The sequence below is a fragment of the Capsicum annuum genome, chromosome 6 (genome assembly GCF_002878395.1).
Source record: "Capsicum annuum cultivar UCD-10X-F1 chromosome 6, UCD10Xv1.1, whole genome shotgun sequence".
Classification (NCBI taxonomy): Eukaryota; Viridiplantae; Streptophyta; class Magnoliopsida; order Solanales; family Solanaceae; genus Capsicum; species Capsicum annuum.
The window spans coordinates 114,407,103-114,426,838 of NC_061116.1; the positions used below are offsets into that span (position 1 = coordinate 114,407,103).

The following is a 19,736-nucleotide window of genomic DNA, read 5'->3' on the forward strand; positions in this document are numbered from 1 at the left end:
TCCTAGAGATATCTAGGTTACTGTTTATTAAGGTGACCTTACAGTCCAAAACTAAGTCTTGTGAAAAACCTAAAGCAAATTTCCTCACCTTAGCCCTCATATTAAATACTAGCTCAGGAGAAAAATGGGACAACTGATGAAACTTCAATGCATACTACTTCACAGCTATCTTGCGTTACTTCAAATTTACAAACTTCTTTGCCTTCACCTTCCGCAACTCCCGAGGAAAAAATGGTCAAGAAAAGCACTAGAGAAATCCTCCCATAAAACCAACTCCGTATTATCTCCCCTAGACTGATCTCACTCCTCATACCACTGATGCGTCACATCTTTCAGCTGGTATGCAGTGAATTCCATCTCATCTACAAACTCTTGAGGATCTTCCTCAATCTTAGAACCAATAAAGGTCGGAGGATTCAACCGCATAAATTGTCCAACTCTAGTGGCTTTAGAAGAACTCACAACAGCACTAACAGAACTCTACTAGCGTGATTAAGATGTCACTAATTGGGTCAACAGATGAATAAAACAATAAAACTTAGAATTGGTAATATCTATTGGAGATAACCAAGTAGGAGTGTTGCTAGCGGAAGAAATATCAATGGGAACTGATGGAACTCTACTAGGGGAATCAGAAGCACTGACCCTAGATCGGGTCTGAACTCCTTAAGTAGGATGAGCCCCATCCACATTGTCCTTAAGCAGGACAAAGAGTTTCCACGAACATCAGATCTTCTGGGAGGCATAATCTGAAAAGTAAGGAAATGAGAATTAGAGGAGATTTGAAGACCTTAGACTCTACATCCCGATAGTAGATCACAAGAAAGGGAACATTCCTAAATGCCTCATGGACTCTTACTTATAAGTATAGCATTTTACATACCTATAAAAGATATTCTACTTGACACAAATTTTTACATACCTAATGACACCAAACATGGATCTAATACCAATTTTGTCTTAATCCGAACTAAGGTCAGGCTGTGACGGGTATCACAAGTCCAACAAGGAATAGAAACCACCCCTGGACCTAGCCTAACAGAGTACAATACCAACAACAGTGGAGGAATTCTAAACATATAACAAGATAACATAAGATAAACTCAAAGAATTTAAGACATATCTATAACCAATACCCAGTAACCAACCAAAAACAACCAACCAACATCACCCATGTCCACAGTAATATCCATAAAGACTTCTAGCAAAACCAAAATCAATAAACTATCGGGATATTGCCTAACTCTGACAATGAAGAGTACAATGATAATGTTAATATAAACTCTTTAATTCTAGTATATTAAAGGAAATTAATGAAATGACCAGGTCATTTGGAGAATGGAAACTCACTACTTCATTACCAATTATCGACAAACCAAGTCAATCCACCTAACACTACGTAGGAAAAGATGTATCTTCGATGCCTGCATCGCATGGGGATATAATATTTAAAAATGGTAAGTGGGTTGAGAACAAGCACATAACTCAGGGGTAGGGATAACATAATTCCATGAATCATATTTTAAAAATTGTTCAAGCCAATGCACATAATCATATATATATATATATATATATATATATATATATACATATATACATGTCATGTGGGGAAAGGGAACAAGGCTTAACATAAAGTAAAACTTTATCCTGGATATGTAGCTTAACCATTATAAACAGGAACCCATGCGCTATATATGTTCAGCTTCCCCTGCTGAAAGGGGCCCAGTTCATGTTAGCCGCGCAAATCGGAGGTATCAAGAAATACCATGGAATTCAGTTACCCCACGTCAATCCATGATAAAAATATATCAATAGTGTAAACTATGCACACACTCATCAAGACCAAACCATATATTGGTAAAAATGAGTTTCCAGTATAAGTCATCCAAGACCCACACCTTCACAGCTTTGCTACATAACCCCCCATTAAGCCCAATTTAAATCAATTTTTGCATAACCCATTTATTAATTAATGAACCAACCATTAATACACACCATGGGTATCATCATACCCTTACATTTGCAAGCTTATCTCTATGCCATAACAATCACATTAACTTAGGGAAATGCGTCGACACCCTTTGTTCATTAAATTAAATCTTATCCAACAAAGCTTTTAAAGTTTACATTCATTGTTTAATCATTAATAAAATGTAATATCATAGGTGGGTAAGTCAAATCAATTGGCAGTTTTATAATCCGAAGCCATTTACACAAGTAGGTTGAGGGAACATAATTATTAAAACCAATTTCAATTTCAAATTATCAATTTTGGGGAAAATCATGACCCTTTAGTTAATTCACCATTTCCATGCACCCCATAAGTTCAAAACCACCAATAATGCATTAACAGTGCATAATAAATCATGAGAAAATAATTTAAGAATCAACCATATCAAAACCCACAACCACATAAAAACACACATTCAAAACCATCCAATTAAACTATTTAAATATATGATTCTCATAAAGTAATAATTGGAGAAGAGTAACATGACTAAAATATCAAGAGTTATGGAGAGAATTTTTCCTTGAGAGCTCTAATTAATAAACTTCTTAGAAACCCTAAGTATCTTGCTTGAGAGAATTTAGAGAGTTTGATAGTATTTTTTTATTGTGTTATGAATGATAAATAACCCCTTAAAGTGATTTATGATCGAGGGATCTAAGTAAGGGAAAAGGGGGATTGACCAGAATGCCCTTAATGAGAAGACTGATAAATCACCACAAGTCTTTACGGGTGCCCTTACGACTCGTAGGTCCATCATACGACTCTTATCGTCTATTCGTAGGCTAGAAAATATATAGGATACCAACACTGACTTTTCTATGAGTTTTACTAGATGACTCGTACTTAGTAATTACGACTCACTTGGACCAGTCATTGTCAAAGCAGAAACAATTTGGGCATCACACTAGTTTGGTTATGGAAGATACCATACGACTTATTATGAGAACCTACGACAAGTAGGGTTTAAGTCATAGTCAGGAAAGAAACTCTAGGCCAATATACTAGCCAGGATACAATTGGGTCCATAAGACTCGTCAAGAATCCCTATGACTCGTAAAGGGAGCTGTAGTCTTAGCAGTGAGAATAAAATTTTAGAAATTCTCAACGACCAAGAATTCAGGGTATTACATTACTACAATTATGTTTCACCATAGTTACATTGTACATAAGCATGTTATGTATAAAAATATATTTTATACTATTACTGTTGTCATGTTTTCTTTATACGAGTCCTTTTTTCCATTTTAAAATTTTTTATGTCCCTTTATTTTATTAGCGTCTTTTTTCTTTGGTTCTAAAATTTTATAGGTAATTTATGTGGTAAATTTCCTTTTAGGAGTATAATTTTGAAAAAATTTACATAATTAAGGGATACATTAAAAAATACACATTAATAAGGTACTCTCTTGAATAATCATTAGATTGATTTCTTTCCTTAAATGTCGTTAAAACGGTTAACTCATATACATAGGTTATAATTTATAATAACATGGAAGAATGTATATGAACATTTATAATTCGTGAGGGAGAAATACAAAATAACAAATACAGGAAAGAATGTAATTAATTAGCAAAAATTTGGGATTTATGTTGTTTATTGATTTGAAGAGAAAAACTAAATAACAAATTCGAAAGGAAATGTAATTAACTAGCTAAAATATGGAATTTATGTTATTTATTATTTGAGATTTTTACAAATTTACATTTGATAGCGCAATTTATTTATCAAATTCAAACCAAAAAATCCCACCATTTCAAGATAAAACCCGATCAAAACATAACTCATATTAGCCATTGAATCCTTTTATTCCGAGGGAAATGGATTTTCAAGCTTTATATATACATACATACATATATATATATATATATATATATATATATATTGTCTATTTATTATCATTTTTTAATTTGGAACAATTCAAGTCGTCCAATGCCAACGCCAAGATTGCCAACGCTAAACATGTCTATCTCTCTCCCCCAAAATCAAAACACGTGTTTCTCTTCCCAAAGCCTCTTTTTTACTTCCCTTTCATATTCCCTAAAATAGTACCAGTGCAACAGCCAAAAAAATTCCTTCATCTTCTCTCATTTCTTCTTCCTCTCTCTCCATACAAATTGAAGCCTTAGTCAGTGCCATCTCTGGCCTAGCTGCGCGCGATTCTCCACTTTTATCTTTCCAATATGTGAATCCCTTCACAACAATGAAACAGGTCCCAAATCAGTGCAAGACTCAATTTTGATCTCAAAATCATATTAAAGGTCCAAGAATTGTCCAAAAATTGGAAGATATGTGTAGTCTCTTTCAGTTATTGAATTCAAAGCCCCTTCTTTTTTAGCCATGGCTTGCATGAAATTTTAGTTTGGAATTCGGACTTTGAAGTCCGGATTTGCCTATTAATACCACCAATTTCATCAGTCAAAAGACAAGTTATAGACATTAAAAAATACGAGTTTTAAATTCAAAATATGGTACAAATACTTCACATATTCAAAGTTCTTCAAAAATCTCTTCTTTTTTATTCAAATTCGAGTTCAAGTTGAGGAGATTGTGATCTCGCTGGAATTTGATATTTATCCCCTAGCTTGCCGCACAACAACCAATTATACTCCTTCCTCCTTTACTTTATTGCATGTAATTTTCTTTCACTAAGTTCTTCTTATTTGGTTTGGAATTAGCCTTAGTTCTGGTACAAAAATGTGTAATAGTTTCTGGTCATTTGGTTTGATTTACCTTGGATGATGTGCTCGTAAAGTGTTTGTAACTTGAGACTTAGCTTAAATAATTCCTTGAAGTTGAGGTTACTTTTAATATGGGCAACAATTTTGTTAAATTATTTGTGATTTTTAAACTTGATGCAAAAAGATTCCCATTTATTGTGATTGTGTTTATAATTGATGGTACATTTATCGGGAATTTATAATCTTAAATATCTATAGATGACCATTTGAAGGTTATTGTGCCGCTAGTTTTGAATGTTCTGAATATAGTAGTAGTTTCTTAGTTATATCTCTAGCCATTTAAGTGTGTACAATATGTTAGTATCCTTATTTATCATGAAATTCTCTAAGAGAATTACAACATAAATTTGTCAGTGACTAAGAAGTTCCATCTCATAAAAATGACTTCTTTGTGTAGAGACTTAAGGTGGTAAATTTGTGGTCATATACTTATGTGCTTCATTATTTTGTGCACGAATTCTTAATTTTCTCCTTGTTACATATTCTTTTCACCTAGAAATTGAGTTTGAATTTGGTTTCCTCCTAATTCATATTGAGACATTGCAATGCAAAATAAAGTGAAAATCACCCTATTTCCTGTGTTTTCTCTGCTTGAATATGTTTTTGTGTATATGTGTTGCTTATCTCGTTTTGGTATTATAGTTGACTACCCACGGATCAAATATGGGTTCATTTTAAGTTTTTGTGGTTTCAATGTATGTGAATCTAGACATGAGACCCCCCTCCCTCCGCTCCTTATTTTTATTTATTATTGAAATATGAGTTGGTGAAGATATAGAAGACTATGTCGCGCGTTATAATTCTGTTTTCCCTTAGGCACTTTGTTGGTGTGTATGCTTGTTATTTTTTGTTGATTAAGGAATATATGAACCACTTAGTTTTTTTTTGTTCGTGACTAAGGGGGTTGTCCATCTTTCAAGTTTCTTCTAAGTATGCTTTGCTATAGGTTGACCCAAAAAATGTTTAGGAGTTGATTTAGCCAAGTCACAGGAATTTCCTTTGGCTGATTATGTTTTAAGGGAATATCAACTATTATTGTTCAAATTTTAAATTTAGTACTTCATAGAACTTGTGCTTTATAAGTAAGAAAGTAGTAGTTTGTTTTGCAATAAAGATATCGTATAAAAAAGTTTAAATTCCTCCTTGTTTGATGCATTCTAAGGATTGCCCCCACTCTCTCTACTCTCTCTATATAATGCTCTGTATTTTTCCCAAAATGATGAATTTTAGGATCATTAATTAAGATTGGGTTACATAAGAGCACAAAACTCAAAGTTTGTTCTAAGCTCTTTTGGTTATACCTCGTCTTTGTAGATGATGTATTATTGGGATCGATGACATGTTTTTATTAATATATGCAATATATCTTGTCACCTTTTGAAAGATTTAGATAAATGGTGTCAAGTTATTTTTGGGTATTCGTTCTATCGGCTCAGGACCGAGAGTTTGTGACATTAGAATATCATCTCAACTCACTCATTAATTTAATTTTCATGTTTGATGTATTCTTGAATGTCATGTTTTCTCTTAATTTCTATGTTTCTATTATTTCGTCATCTTCAATTTTTCTAATTCTTATTTTCAATTTATTTCAAGTAAACTCAAGAGTTGGAGTCTCAATCAAAGAACAGGAGATGATAGTCTCTAATAGTTATAATGGAAATAAAATCTATGAATGGAACATATATGGTTATACTAAGAGAAAAATATCCATAATACATCGAATTTTGATGTACAATACAATTTGCAATGTTCAAAAAAATAGTGATAGAACTACTGCAGAAATGATTATTGCAAGATTTACTGATCAACTAAAAGATTGGTGGGATAACTATGTAACTTTATATCAGTGTTCTTGTCACAACTTGAACCACGACCTAGTCGTAATGGGTATCTCAAGTCCTATGTGGATCGGAGACCACCCCATACACTACCTAAATAAACACAACATTCTCAATGTCGGATGAATTACAAACATATAATAAGATATATTCAAGAACAATTAATACATCTATGATCAACAACCAACCACCAGCCAACACCACCCAAGTCTACAGTAATCCAACAAAGACACAAATCAAAACTGTATTTCAATAAAATGTTAGGACGTGCCCCCAACTATAGCAAAAAACAAATCTAAATAGTCAGTAGACATATGATTTTTAACCCTTTCAAATTTTAACTTATTTTTCAATATTAAATATTTATATTTTTCTAATATTTATTTTAGCACTTATTTTATTTTTAGTAGGTTTCATTAGAAAATAGTTCAAAATATAAAGTTACATTCTAGGATATGTTTATTTATTTATTTACTTATTTTTAAATAATAAAAAAATTAAAAATATATTTTTTGAATTTAGATTATAATAAATAAGCTAGTAATATTATTATTTTTCAATTTCTCATACCTCAAGTCGTGAATTCCTTTGTAACATAGATTCTGATCCAACCTTTTTTCTATGTCATGAAGCTTTTGCCGACATGCATCTAAATCGGCTTTCTCACTTTCAAGAGTGGTGCGTGTTAAAGGCAACTGTTGAGAGGGCGTGTGAGTAAGGCGAGAATGAAGAGATATAGTCCAAATAATTGTTTACATTAGATGAGAAGAAAGAAGGATGGTTTTTTTTTTGGCTTATTTAGTATATTTGTCATATTGTATATTTTCAATTGAGTCGATATTCAAATTCTTGACAAACTTTAAATAAAAAGAGCAAATTGAACAAAAAAAGAGTCACTATACCTAATAAGAAAAGAAAGAGTATGAAAATATGAGATACCTTATCAAAGAAGACTTTAGGTTGAATAGGTGGGTTAGAACTTAAGCTTGAGAAGTGAATTGATATCAAAAGATAAATATAGGCTCTAAGCAAAATCTAAATACTAAGTTCCTACTTAAAGCGATGGGGTGAACTAGTAATAATAATATAATATTGAAAAAATTAGGCGTAATGAAATTTTAATTTGAAAAAGCGGGAGGGTTGAAGTATATGAAACTTTTTTAAAAAAGTTGGAAGAGTTAGTTCAACTGAAACATTTAGTATGAAACAATTCAGAATTTAAAAGATTGCAAAAATTGATTTGAATAATTCAAACAATGTTTTAGTTTTCACCCTTTTTTAACACGAGGATATTTTATAAAAGGAGGAGAAAGGAAGAAGGTTGGTATGGAAGAAAAATGGATAGGTACTAAGAGAAGCAAAACCTACAAAAAAAAATACAAATTCAGACAAATAGAGGGAATGAGAAAAATGACATTGAGAGAAAAATAAATTAAGCAAGAAACTTATATGAGAAATAATTTATCAATAAGAAAAATTTGATAAGAAAAAAATAAAGAAAATAAGGAAAGGTATCATAAATCAAGTTTAAAGAAGTGATAGATTAGAAAAATTAATGTCTTATAAGGCACATAAGTTATGAAAGCGTTCTTTTCGGAATTATGAAATCCCTTAGAACTTAGGGCAAGACTTTTCTTAACAAGGCATCCTAGGCTTTGGGATGGATATTTCTTAGTAAAGGAATAAGTTGTCGAGATATATGAATAAGAGCGGTTTCTTGACAAAGTTCCCTCAAGCGGAAAATTGAGAGCAGAAAAGCTCATGACTGTCGATGTACCGTCGACCAACCGATTCACGAGACTTTTCATAAGTATATTTAAAAATTGAACGCCTGTGAAACCACGCAATCGTTCTTAAAAAAAAAAAAAAGAGGTTCTAAGTGGAGGTAGATATGAGCGGAATGTCAGTTATATAAAGCAGTAACACATAACACATTATGAAAAGTAGTAACACATTGAACTGTATAAAGAAAATAAATAAATGTGCAATTAAGAAGATATCGGAAAATAAGATACAACACATAGACAAATAAAAGAGAAAAGGAAAATAGATGACATGAGTTATTTAGTAAAACAAATAAAGAAAAAAGGAAGGGGATCAAAAAGTAGAAATGACAAATAAAAATGTCCAAAACAACCAATAAAGAAAAAAGGAATAGGGTAGTTACGAAAAAACACAAACATCAAAATAAAATTCTGACAAATAGAAAGAAAGAATAAAATCTCACATAACACAAAAATTCATAATGGTTAGAATTTAAGTGACCCCAACAGAGTCGTCATGCTGTCATGGTCCATTTTTCTCGCGAAAAGAGAAATTCAACGTGACAACTCTCTTAAGAATGATTTAAAAGAGAATATTTGCCACCTAACAAATTAAGGTGCATTAGGACACCATTCTAGACTAATTGAAATTTATTTTGCCTATGCATCAGAAATTGAATAAGGATTCAGGGTACCTAGAAAGAAAGATGTCAAGAATTTTTTGAGGTCCACAAATGTGGGTCCTTGTCAAATTCATATATTACGTGGGAGTCTTATATGATAAGAAAAGGTCAATTATTTTATAAATTACTTAAGTGATAAGAGATTAAGGAAAATAGTATATATAAAAAAAATTGAAATAAAATATTAGATAAGTGAGAAGATAGAAGGGACACAATTTATATAGCAAGATTCACTTAAAGAATAAACCTAAACTATTCGAAATAATTAAAACACTCCAAATAAAGAAGAGAAAATTTGATTCAGAAGATTTGGATAAGGGGTTAATTTTATCGTATTCGGATCAGTACCCGACTTATTAATGAGCGACAATATCGTATGTCACATTGTCGAATTCTACTCGATTCAATATTCATCATTTTCGACTTTCTACCCACCTAGTTTTGTTATTATGTTGTTACGCCTAGAAGCGCAATAAAGATATTGATAAAACTAACATTTCCCAAAATGTCTACCCATCTCAACTTAATGTCTAAAATGCATTGGGCGATTTATTTTGGATAAGGGTCTAGACATAAAAGAAACTTAGGCTACCTAATTAGACGCGGGATTAGCGTCAACCAAAATAAAAGAAACTTGACAAATAGCACATATCGGTTTCATGAACGCCTCTGAATTAATTCAAGTTGATATAAATGATTAGCATGCTAAAAATAATTATTCATTTTTATATAACTTAAACCTGTAGGCATGGTATTTAGATGACGCACAATTGATTAAAATGCTGAAAATCAATTAAATAAGTTCTATAGACATGATATCTAGTGTTGTAGGTTAGTTAACATATTAAAATTTATTAATTTTATAGACATAAATTCTAGGCGAAGAATATTAGTCGATGTTGAAAATTAAATTAAAGCGTTAAAATTAAATTAATTATGCTGAAAATTAAATTTAAATGTTCAGAAAATTATTTAGAGTGTGCAGAAATTATTTAATGTGTGAAATTTATTCAAATATGCAAAATTAACTAAAGGGTGCAGAAAATTATTTAAACAGTTCAAAACGCTCATCAAATTCCGTAGAAGATCAATTAAACTGTGAAAAAATTATTTAGACCGTGAAAAAAATCAATGAACTTTACAAAAAATTACTTACACCGTGCAGAAAATTAATCAACTGTGAAAAAAATTATTTAATTGTGCAAAAAAAAAATTAACTATGCAAAAAATTAATTTACTTTTCAAAAAAACTAATTAAATGTGAAAATATTATTCAAAATTGCAAAAAATTATTTTAAACGTGCATAAAATTATTAGAAGTGCAAAAGAATATAAAAAATGTGCAGAGAAATTGTTTAAAGGGTGGAAAGTAAATTGGAAATGCTGAAACATAAATTTAAATGTTGAAACATAAATTTAGATATGTTGGAAAATAATTTATTAAATTGAAAAAATAATAAATAATGCAGAAGATTAAAGGAACATACTAAAAAATAAAATTTATGCTTAAATTAGTTATAAAATGCCGAAAAATTGGTTAAACATGCTAAAAATGCTTAAACATGTTATAAATTCAATTAATATGTTCAAAATTATTTAATAAATATAATATTATATAATAACAATACTAACAAAATTAACCAACTCTACAAATCATTATTCTCACATAATATATCATTAAAAAGAGACGATAATAATAATTTGAAATAAATTAGGCGTCCATAAATTAGGGATACAAATTTTAAGAAATGTTGTAATAATAATAATAATAATAATAATAATAATAATAATAATAAAAAAAAAAAAAAAAAAAAAAAAAAAAAAAATAACAACAACAACAATGATGATGATGATGATGATTTGTTTAGAAACATCATATTTACAATCTTTATTAAATATGGATTTTGTTGTTTGACAATCAGTTTTGATTAAAAACTTTTGTTTACATAAATCTCCTTGAAATTTTAAAACACCTTTTACTATTGAAGGAATTTTATTTGCTATAGTTGCATAATTCTTTTGGCTATCATTTCATTTTTTGAATAAAATTGAATAATATATGCTTGTCGATCTTGAGGAGAATAATGTTTTAAAATTCCTCCATATCCAATATCAGAAGCATTTGTTTCTACTACTTTTTCCCAATTACGATTGGTCAATATAAGACACGGTAGGTTATTAATCTTTACTTTAGTATTTTTAACTGCTTGAGTATGATCTGCAGTCCAAGCATTTGGTTTCTTTTTCAGTCTATCATATAAAATAAATGCATCCTTAACAAGGTCCTTTATAAAAGGAGAAATGTAACTTAAACTTCTAAAAATCTTTGAAGTTGTGCCATATCCGTACTAACATCCGAAAGTATTGAAGCAAATTCAATGCTTCTATTTATGAGAATTATTTTCACATTGTCAATACTATTACCTAAAAATCTTACTTTTATTTGGAAAAGAGACATCTTGATTTAGATATTACTAACCCATTTTGTATAATAATTTTCTTGAATAAATCTAGATGTTTGAAGTGTATTTCCATAATTTTTGAAAAAAATAATATATCATCAATATAAACTATTATAAAATTGTTGTAAGATATGAAAATATCAATCATAATATTTTGAAATTTAGAGGGAGCATTTTTTAGTTCAAACGGCATCACATTCCATTAAAATTGAACTATAGAAACATTGAAAATAATTTTGTATTTATTCGCTTCAACAATTTGAATTTGCCAATATCCTGATTTTAAGTCAAATTTTGAAAATATTATAGCATTGTACAATATGTCTATTAAATCCTTTTTATTAGGTACTAGTGGAATCGGCCGCGCTTCGCGCGGTGATAAACTATTTTATTAAATAAAAATATAATTTTTACTATTATTCAAGTGCAATGAATACGTTAAGGTTTCTTTTATTTTTCAAATTCAAAAAATGAAAGTTAATACTTTAAATTCATAACATTATTGATAATTAGTTGTGTAGTTTATTTAAAGTTTTCACTTTTTGAAAATTTATTAGCTTTTAGGGATACTTGATTTTATCTATCTCTATGCAAATGATATAAATTTATATTTTTAATAAAATTTTTATTTAACATATACAAATAATATATCAAAACACAATAAATATAAGAATTGTAATTAAAATTTCAAATATTAAAAATAGTATTTTGATTTTGTATATGTGTGTATATAATGTTTAAATATAATGCTAAAGCAATAAAATTTTAAAAATAATTTTAAAAGACACTACAAAATAAATTATCAGGATTCTTAGATATTATTAGGATTCATATTCTCTGAATTTCAAAAAATATATTAAACTTATATTTGGAAACTCAAACTTTCAATTCTCACCATCAATACATATATGAAGCTAGGCATTAGAAAAGTGATGTGACATCTCTATTTGGCCAATAAATTATTTTATTTTTCTTCTTTTTTTTTTGGATAATTCCTTCAAATTTAATTTACTTATTATTATTATTTAAAAAAATAAATATGTCAATTACCGTTTCCTCTAGTCATTTGCATTTCTCAGCAATTATACTAAAATTACAAGAATTGCATTATTTTTCATGAATAAGAAACTGTCATAATTGATATGTGAAAATGTGGCAGCATTAATTTCTAATTAATTTCAAGATTGAAAAATAATTAAAAATTAAAAATTAAAAAATTCACCAATTAACTAATAATGAAATTTAAGAAGTACAAAAATAGGTGCTTGCACTAATACTTTATCATAAAGAATTTGAAGGGGTACACCACATGATTATAATATACATCAACTTAATTGTAAGTACATCTTTTTAATGTTGAGTTGTAACTACCAATAATTATAATGAGAAATATGAAAAGGATAGTAAATTACTAATTTTAATAATTAAGGAATCAATTTTTACATTAATTACTTAGAAAATAAAAAAATCCAAAAATTAGCGGAAAAATAAATTATGTATTTGATTAAAATATAAAAATAATTAATTATTATCTGAACTAAAAGAGATGTTTTTTATATAACTTTAAAGAGGTTATATAATTACATAAATATAAATTTATGACCTCATATGCTATTTGTCTTCTTCTTCTTTTTTCAAAACAAAAAATTGTGAATAATATTTTAATTTCTTTTATTTTTTTTCTCAAATACCCTATTTTATTGTCAATTTTTTTAATTTAATGCTTGACAAAGAGGGCGTTGGATTTTTTTTTTCATTTTTTTAAAATATCCAATAAACTAAGTGCTAAAGTTATAAGTTGGACATATTCATTTTTTTTTACTTTGAGCTTATTTTTATACTTTTCTGACCTGAAAATAAATGTTTAAAAATAATTTTTTTCTTCAAACACCAAAAAAATAAAAGCAAAAAAGGAGCGTAAAAATCTAAAATAACGTAAAATAAATTAATTCAAACTCTCGAAGTTCTTGAAGTTATTAAATTTTCGTTCTTCAAAATTCTTCTAACGATAGTTTTTAACCTCAATATCGAATTTAGAAATTAGGAATGCACTCACATGTAAAAAACAATAACATCAAGCACATAATGTTCATTTTAGAATGTTGCAAGAAATATCACAATAAAAATTTACAAAATCTAATCACAACTTAACATAATGAAATACGTGTGTACAACTATAGTCATATGAAAGAAAGTAAAAAATAAAAGGAGGTCATTTCTGTGTTTCAGCATTATATTTTGTCTTATCTATCATCCTATTCTTGTCGTCATTATGTTTTTAAAATACAATTTTAAGAAATAAGAAGAAAAAGTATCACAATAAAAATTGACAAAGTCTAATTATAACTTAACATAATGATATATGTGTGTACAATTATAGTCTTATGAATGAGAAAAAAATAAAAGATCATTTCTCTTTTTTTGTTACTATTCTAGTCATTCATTATAATTATTTATTCTTTATTACCTTCGCTTTTTTTCATTGATGTTAATTTTACAGTTAAAACTACATAGTACATAAAAAGAAATTAATTATCATTACGATTATGTTGTATAATTTCTCTTATGTGAATTGTCTTAAGCAAATGGTGAATTGGGTTCTATTGCAAAAGATATATTTTAAGGATAGTTTTGATTTATTTTATGAAATTTTTAATAATTTATTTATTTAGTAGATTATATAAAAAAAATTTGAAAATTATGGTGTCATGTCATCTTGTCTATATTTCTTCGTTATATCTATTTTTAGTATAACGACAAATAAAAGTGAACAAATTATGTAGTAAGTTAAACTATTTAGAGAAAGCAAAAAAGAATATATATAATTTTTTTTAAAAAAAGATATTCATCTCAAGTGATTCTTATGTCCTCCTCAAATCTTCACATAGTCATCATTTCATCTTTACTTCATCCGTTCACTATATGATCTTCTTCTTATTCCTGTAAAAAATAATACATCACAAAAATTAATATATTATGAAAAAATTATAAGAAAATAGATTTAAATTATACATGTTCTTGCTTAAAAGTTACAAACAATATAAGATAATATTAACAACAAATTTAATGTAATCTCATGTATGAGTTTAGTAAATCAATTAAAATGTTAAAGGAACAATACATGTACAAGAAGAAAAAACAATAGCATACCCAAAAGAAAACAATAAGAAGGACATTTTAGAAGGTATACAAATGATATTTTTTAAAGAATATATAAAAGTTCAAAAAAATATATAGTGAATGAAATATCCTTAGTTTTGATAATGGAGGAAAAAAGACTTATAATACATCTATTTATAAGGCAACAATATGGAATATCAAAGATATCATGAACATGACTATCAATATAATTTAGGAGTTATGGTCATTAAAGGTCATGAGAATAATGATAAAGAAATATTAAATTTCTATATTAAAGAATAAAAATAAATGAAGGGGTAGTAATTGATTCATTTATTTTGATTATTAAAAAAATTTATTGATTAATGAAAAAAAAAGAAAAAAAAATTTCAAAAAAACCCCAAAAAAGATAAATAGCATTAAAGGCTTCTAAGATATGCCACATAGGATTGACAATACTTTTCCTTTATATATATATATATATATATATATATTGATTATTTTATCTTAAAGAAAAGGACTGCATTCAATACAATGCAAGACATTCTTGGACTACAGTTACAGTAAAATTGAACGTTACTTTTGACAGAATATTTGAATGAAGTAGAAGTTGGAACCAGGATACACGATCATAACCTTTGGTGGCCTCCTCAATGTATATGTCATTCTTTTCAAAGACAGAACAAAAGCATCTTCATGGCAAGCGTGAGATCTCCTCTTTCCTTCGCATCCAGCATATGAAGTTTCATATCCAGGCTTATCAAAGAAAGGGTTTGCATTCAAAATTAGAGCTTGTATCGAAACCAAAACTTGCAACATGGTCGATGTCTTGGGCAACCACTTCTCATTACCTTTACCACTCCAAGTGTTAAGAAGCCCGAGACAAACTTTCTCATAATTATACAAGTTAGGATTTAGTCTCAAACCGCCAAAATAATAGTAAACCATCTAATGAAAAGGGAAAATAAGTAAATAAATATATTTGTATTTCAATATTACAAAGTAAAGAAAAAAAACAAGAACGCCCCAATACTTACTGTTGGCACACCAGGATAATTTTGCGGGAACAGGACATCAAAGACAAAGAGACCATCATGGTATGGAGTGCCTTGTGATTCAATGATGACAGCCCTAAGGAGATCCTTCTTTGCTTCGCAGACCCTTCCATATATTATATATGAAAGTAAGAGAGAGTATGACTTCAACATTAATCTAAAAACAGATCAGATAATGATTTAGAGAAATCTAGCAATGAGAGGATATCCCATAAAGTTAATTGACATAATTTTTCAATAATTCTAGATAAAACAGATGGTGCAACATGCCAGAAAGAGGATACAATCCTAAATTTATTAGCTGATAAGAGAGTTGAGGTTTGTGGGGTGAGTTTTGGGGCAGGGAGGGATCTGGGAGAGCAAGGATATCAATTCTACCATTTATTTATGACAAATCGATGTGTCAAAAATACTTGCAATGGATTTCACCTGAAACCACACATATTTTTTAAGGAACCACAGATATCACATGAGCCAATTGCTGCATTTACCATTACAACCAGCAAGTGGAGGTTAGACAGAGAGAATAAACCAGCTTCACAAGACTTCTACATCAGGAAACCAACATTGATACATTTACCAAGACAAGATAAGAAACATGAAACCAACAGAAAAATAAATAATGAGTGACTAGCAGCATCGGACTCACCAGGTAAATCATTTTCCAATATTTTTCACTAATCTTGAACCTTCTTACTCCAGGCCTTAGGTGGCTGTTCAAAAAGTAACAACAGAGGTTAGTAAAGTCACATTTGTGATTTAACAAACAGCTAAAATAGCAGAAAATAATCTGCCCGGTACAAGAAATTCCCTTACATACAGGTTGTCCCTGGAAGCCCAAGTTAGTGTAATGATGATTTGAAAAGTCTTCTACCACATCGAAATGCTTAAAACTTTGATACTTTTTCATGAGTTCATCTTCAGTTGCCTCTTTCTTTCCATAGAATTTGACCATCCAGACACCAGAGTACTTCTTGAAGAAGAGACCTGAGGAAAGTTACTACTTACATGCTCAAAATTTATAGGATTTGACGTCTGACCACTTGCTAGATGACTTGAAAAGCTAACTTAGGAAGACACTTTTGAACTGGAAGCAGTTTCATTTAACCAAGACACCATTGCCTCAACACCAGCAGACAAATCAACATTATCAAATTATGCCTGCATACTCAAGTAATCACATTCATCATTATCATCATTTTCGTAAAACAAATAGTTATCATCATCATCATAGTTTGACACATCATCACAATTATTTATCCCTCATCTGCGTTATTTTGATCTTCATGAAATATGAGGTCTGAATTGGAACTGTTGTTATTGCCAGAGTTTGGGCATCTGGATGTAGTCCCAGCTACTATATGTGGATTATCCTTAGTTATAGCCTCCTGTAATTCAAACAAACTTAATAGATAAGGCAAAGGGAAATCACTGATTCAATTTGAATCATAAACTAATTTAGGCATGCTAGAAATTACAGTACTGTATGCTACCCTAGTACAGTAAATTTCTAAAGCAGAGTAATCAACAGATGCATGCACAATTTCAAAATCCCTTTTTGAAATCCTAAACTACCCCAACCACCTCTTTCCCAATTTCAACAGCTGCATGCACAATTTCAGAATCCCTTTGTTAGAGCCCTCCTACTCAGGTCATCACCGACCCACCCACCCCCTTTCTCGCCTATTTTGCTCCATTCTAGCCCCAAATTCTCAACCTGTTGATCTCGTGTATTGCTCTTACCATTTAGAAAACTCTCTTATGCACTACAACATACCATGTGTAGTCCCATAATATGGAGTCTGGGATGCGGAGGGTAGAGCATGCCAAAACCTTACCTCTTAAAGACTCTTATAGAGAACAAATAAAAGAAAAGGGGCTTTTGATATGCACAGGGACTACAAGGGTTTATTGTATGCTGACTCTAATGGACAAAATTTTCAAAATTCTTTTCTATATTATTCAATTTATTCAATAATTTCTTTTCTCATTACAAAGGTCAATTCAACAGACTCATAATTACAATTCTTCGATGATGGATCATACTTATTGATGGATCATGCTCAAATACTCACACAACAACCTATCTAACCACATTATACGAGTAATTCTTCGATTGATAATACTCTAATAATCACATAACAACATATCTAATCACATAATGCAAGCAACCCTAGATCGAAAACTCTACCAATGCAATGCAGGTAGAAGTTCGTAAGAAAGTGGGTTAGACTACATAAGCAACATATATAAGCCACATGTTTGGAAAGATAAAACATACTTTAAAAAATGGTAGTGACAATTATTAACGTATTCAATTAAAATAACAGAATGGAAGTCAAAGAGGTAAAGTTGAGAAAATTTACCATGGGTAGATTACTTGGTGAGGACCTAAACCGTATAGACCATACAAGGTAGCCATCCAAAGAGGGTCAGCAAAACACAGATCCAGAGCTCCACCTATTTTGTTTTTCCAACACAAATACATACATGTACACGTACTCAATAACACTTACAAGGAAAGAAAGTGAAAAATTTTCAGAAACCACAAGAATTTCATACCTAAAGACACCATATTTCTTGTCACAACCTTAGCAAACCATGCTTGAAAAATTAAAATTTTTGTGGGATGATGTTGATGTCTTTCAAATCGATAATTAAAGGAATCTAATTTTGATTTTAATCCTAAGCAAAGAAAACTAAAATTTAGCCGTAATTGAATTGAATGAAAAAGGGAAGGAAATGGAAGAATCTCTCCATTAACTATCGAAAAATCCATTGAAGGCTATCGCCGACGACTCTCGCTGAAAAACTCAATTAACACCACCCAGCAACACTTTACCCTCCATTTTCCCAAGCAGCAATAGTAATTAGAGACCCAACTGTGTCTGAGCTCGCGCCAGCGACTCTTGCTGAAAAACTCCATTAACACCACCCAGCAACACTTTACCCTCCATTTTCCCAATCAGCAATAGTAATCGGAGGCCCAACTGAATCTAAAATCACGCTTAAGGCTTCACTGGCTGCGAGAGCCCATCGGTGCTCCGAAAGTTACCACAGGCTAGCCCCCTCTGAACACACCGCCATACCCCCGGCAAAGAAAAACCAACCCTCCACCATCATCTCTCTATTGACGATCAAAATTCACAAAAGAGTTATCTCTTTCCCTTATTTTTAAATAATTGGATTCCCAGCTGTTAGTGCGCATTTAATTGCATTAAACACTAATTTATTGATTTAATATATTAAAATAAGAGAAGAAAGTCAAAAATCTGACAAAATAGATAAATAGGTTTTTTGATTATTGAGGCATGCCACATAAGCAACCTCCAATGATCCTTTTGTATATATATACACATTAGATATCAAATCCATTTTAAACTTTGTTGAGAGATTTATAGTTCATAACTAATCTTTGAATCGTTCTCTCCTATTATGCCTATTTATTAACATAAAAAGCAGTACATTGACCACAATAATTTGAAAGGTTTTATAAGTCCTTTATTCAATAGGGAATCAATTTCTTTTTCACAAAGTTCTACATATTCTGCATTCATTTGGCATGGCTTTGCCTTAGTGGGAATATTATCCTATTTAAAGTTTTCTACATATGGATGGCTAACCACATGTTTTTTTCTTTGTGAAAAGACATTAGGGTGATCCCCACAAATTTCTAATGAAAACTGATTTTTTCAAAAGTTTATTTTATTCATTTAACTTAGGATTTTTTAAAGTCTCTTTAATTGTTAAACTATAAATTTTATTTTTAAAAATCAACTTGTCTACTTTTTGAAAATATGTTTTCTTGTATTAGATTTTAAAATCTTGAATAGGGTGGTGAACACCATTCGAATTTTGTTTTCTTGTTATTAAATGTGCCGGTGACACCATGTTCATCCCATCATGTGATAGGATATAGATGAACAATCCATGGCACTCTTAAAATGATTTTGTCGCTAATATATTTTATCGAAACAAAGGTTCCTGGCATACATGATTTTCCTTGGAAGTTTTATATTCAACTTCCATTATATGGCTACTAGTGTTTCTTAGAACATGACT

At 29.8% G+C, this 19,736-nt stretch overlaps 1 pseudogene; it reads right to left on the reverse strand.

The window, feature by feature from the left end:
- Positions 1 to 300: 300 nt before the first annotated feature.
- LOC107874202 lies at positions 301 to 18,631 on the reverse strand (annotated as a pseudogene).
- Between the last annotated feature and the right edge of the window lie 1,105 nt (positions 18,632 to 19,736).